This window comes from Bison bison, unplaced genomic scaffold, assembly GCF_000754665.1.
Source record: "Bison bison bison isolate TAMUID 2011002044 unplaced genomic scaffold, Bison_UMD1.0 scf7180017864037, whole genome shotgun sequence".
NCBI lineage: Eukaryota > Metazoa > Chordata > Mammalia > Artiodactyla > Bovidae > Bison > Bison bison.
Genome location: NW_011494609.1, coordinates 3,013,305 through 3,017,256, shown reverse-complemented (window position 1 = coordinate 3,017,256; position 3,952 = coordinate 3,013,305). Strand labels below are relative to the sequence as shown.

General features: G+C 42.0%; 1 pseudogene; it reads left to right on the top strand.

Annotated features, from left to right (window-relative positions):
* The window catches only part of LOC104984992, a 32,293-nt pseudogene that overhangs the window by 12,428 nt on the left and 15,913 nt on the right, over positions 1-3,952 (top strand).

Below are 3,952 nucleotides of genomic sequence, written 5' to 3'. Positions count from 1 at the left end.
CATTTGTTCCTATGTAGATTTGATGTTGGTACATAGTAGAAAACCTCAAGAGATGATTGATACTTGGTCTTGGTTGCGGAGTGCTCATTTAAAATGCTGAATTATGTGCAAACTACATTTTACATAGAAACGTATCTCAAATAGTTCCCATTTGTGTTCTCTTCCATTAGAGGTCATTTCTATGTAAAACCATCAAAATTGCCTTTATAGGTCATGTCCATTTGACGGCCTCTAAACCCTTCAGTTCAGATGGTAAAGCGTCTGTCTCCAATGCGGGAGACCTGGGTTCCGATCCCTGGGTGGAGAAGATCCCCTGGAGAAGGAAATGGCAACCCACTCCAGTATTCTTGCCTGGAGAATCCCATGGACGGAGAAGCCTGGGGAGCTACAGTCCACGGGGTCACAAAGAGTCGGACATGACTGAGCGACTTCACTCAGACTACAAAATAGAAGGAAGCATATAAAGGCAAAAAAAAAAGTAAGGTCACAGTTACAGAAGTCTGTTTGCCAAGAATTATGATTGGAGCTGGCGAAAAACTAAGGGTTTTGTTTTTGTTTTTTTTCATTAAACAAGGATTGGTTGAGTTCTGCAATGTTTACAAAGGTGCAAGTGGGAATCTGAGAAAACGAGGTTGAGGGTAGCAGGTGTTCCCCTGGATTTGATACAGTTCAGAAAGATTCAGTTCTTAGTAATACAGGGACATGTCAGAGCCCAGATCCTCAATGGCTGCCCAACCCCATTATGTTTGTGTGAACTATGATTATTCCACTAGGACTCACATGGGTCATCCACACACAGATATAAAGTGTATTGTCAGGTCTTCCCTGGTTGTCCAGTGCTTAAGACTTCAAGCTGTCAATGAAGGGAACATGAGTTCCATCCCCAGTGGATGACATTCTACATGGCACACACCCAAAAAATGGATTTCATATGGTCCGTGCCATATTCTTTAAGTTCACACATGCAAATATTAAAAATACATATAAGACCAGAGTTGACCTAATCCTTACCTGATGATTGACGTCATATTATGTTGGGACTGTCAGTCTGGGGAGTCAGACGACTTTCCAACTCACAGTAGCCAGCCAAGATGGTCCCTTGACCCCCGCCGCCTATTCAAACCCTTTGTAGTCTCCTCCCACAGTAGACTAGAATTGGCCTGTGTGACCAACAGCCATGGCAGAGTAGTGGTATGTAATTTATGAAGCTAGGTCATAAAAGACCCTTTTTGCCTTCTGTCTTTATCACTGTTCCCTGGATCAGTCACTCTGGAGGAAGCCAGCAGCAACATCTTGAAGATGCCCAAAGACCCTACAGAAAGGTCCACTTGGCTAAGAAGTGAAGCCTCCAACCAAGAGCCACATGAGCCAATAAACTTGGAAGGGATCCTCCAGCTGAGGTCGGGCCTTTAGAAGATACACTCCAACTGACATCTTGATTACAACCTCACAAGCCTTGAGCCAGAACTGCCCAGCTAAGCCAATACCAAATTCCTCATCTATGGAAACTGGGAAAACAAATGTTTCTTGATTTAATCACTGCTGCTGCTGCTAAGTCGCTTCAGTCGTGTCCAACTCTGTGTGACCCCACAGACGGCAACCCATCAGGCTCCACCATCCCTAGAATTCTCCAGGCAAGAACACTGGAGCGGGTTGCCATTTCCTTCTCCAATGCATGAAAGTGAAAAGTGAAAGTGAAGTCGCTCAGTCATGTCCGACTCTTAGCGACCCCATGGACTGCAGCCTACCAGGCTCCTCCATCCACGGGATTTTCCAGGCAAGAGTACTGGAGTGGGGTGCCATTGCCTTTTCCGATTTAATCACTAAGTTTCATTAATTTGTAATGGAATGAAAAGTTACCAATACACAGCTTTGATTTTAAAATTAAAATTGGCAATGGGGAATCTATATCTGTAAAATTTTGTTTAGATATAATTTACTTAAGGTATTGAAGACTTTTATAGGTTCACAAATTTGGTATTACAGAATACATATATTTTCAGTTCAGTTCAGTCGCTCAATCGTGTCCGACTCTTTGCAACCCCATGAACTGCAGCACACCAGGCCTCCCTGTCCATCACCAACTCCCAGGGTTCACCCAAACCCATGTCCATTGAGTGACTGATGCCATCTAACCATCTCATCATCTGTCGTCCCCTTCTCTTTCTGCCCTCAATCTTTCCCAGCCTCAGGGTCTTTTCAAATGAATCAGCTCTTCGCATCAGGTGGCCAAAGTATTGGAGTTTCAGTTTCAACATTAGTCCTTCCAATGAACACCCAGAACTGATCTCCTTTAGAATGGACTGGTTGGATCTCCTTGCAGTGCAAGGGACTCTCATGAGTATATATTTTATACCAACCATTTCTTAGCACTTTAAAACAAAATTTTTATATTAAGTATTGATGAGCAAAATAGAACACTGAAATGTTTTATTAAGTAAAAATTCCGAACACTGAAATGTTTTACCTAGTTAAAATTCTGAAATTTTGACAATAATTATAACTACTCATAATTTTTAAAAGTGAATTCAAAAGCCAATATTCTATCAATTTCATTATGTTCAATTAATACCTGTTCAATATAAAATACCATCAAAAATCAGACTTGCTAAATGTGAAGTTCAAAAGCCAATGAGATTCTACAAAACAAGTAAACCTTAAAACACAACGTGAAAGAAATCATTTAGTCACAAAGAGCACATATCTTATGACTCCATCCATGTGAAGTGTTCCATATAGGCATAACAACAGACAGAAAGTAGATCAGGGGTTGCCTAGGGCTGGGGGAAAGGATGCAACTACTCATAGGTATGGGATATCTGCGGGGAGCGGGGCACAGACGGGGTCATGAAACTGTCCTAAACCTGTGGTGATGGTGGCACAATTACGTGAACATATCAAAACCATTGAAATGTATGCTTTAAATGGGTGTATTATTCAGTATTACCTCATGATAAAGGACAGGTTCAAAGAATAAGACTTGCTAAAAAGCAGAGGACAAATACATCTTTTGACAGCAGCACAAAGATTCTTCCCCAAGGAATATAATGTCTCTGGAAACTGCTAAAACAATCTTCTCTTTGATAGACCACTGATAACTGGAAGTACCCATCACCAGCTGAAACGGAGAGGAGCGGAAAACAGTGAGAAAGCTGTGAAAGAACATTAGTGTGGCTACCAAGATGCTTTCAAGTCTGCTTCCAAAAGGGGTCCCTCAAGTTTGGCTCCACTATAGAAAGCCTCCTGTCATAATAAGTTGAGCTGCAGTATTAAATGCTGGTCAAGAATCCACCTGCAATGCAGGAGACACAAGAGACATGGGTTCCATCTCCGGCCAGGAAGACCCCCTGGAGGAGGGCATGGCAGCCTACTTCAGTATTCTTACCTGGAGAAAACCCATGGACAGAGGGGCCTGGCGGGCTACAGTCCAAAGTGTCTCAAAGACTTGGACATGACTACGCAACTCAGCATACACGCATTAAATGCTGAGAGCAGGAACTCAATAAAGATTATCTACCATTTTTTTAAAAGCCAGGAAGGGAGGGAAGGGAAAGAAAGCTAACAATCCAATCAAGTTTCTTTAGAGACACTTACTAATATCAGATAACAAAAAACATAAAGTTATGATATATAATTTCTATGATGATAGAAAACATGTAAGAGCAAATGATAGAAAAAGAAAACCAAACGCTATATATGTAAGCAAGAATCCTTATTTGTGAACCAAAATCACAACTAGCTGTTGAACAACCAACGACAGGCAGATGCTAAAGTGAAGTGAAGTGAAAGTCACTCAGTCCTGTCCAACTCTTTGCCACCCCATGGACTATAGAGTCCATGGAATTATAGTCCATGGAATTCTCCTGGCCAGAATACTGGAGTGGGTAGCCTTTCCCTTTTCCAGGGGATCTTCCCAACCCAGGGATCAAACCCAGGTCTCCCACATTGCAGT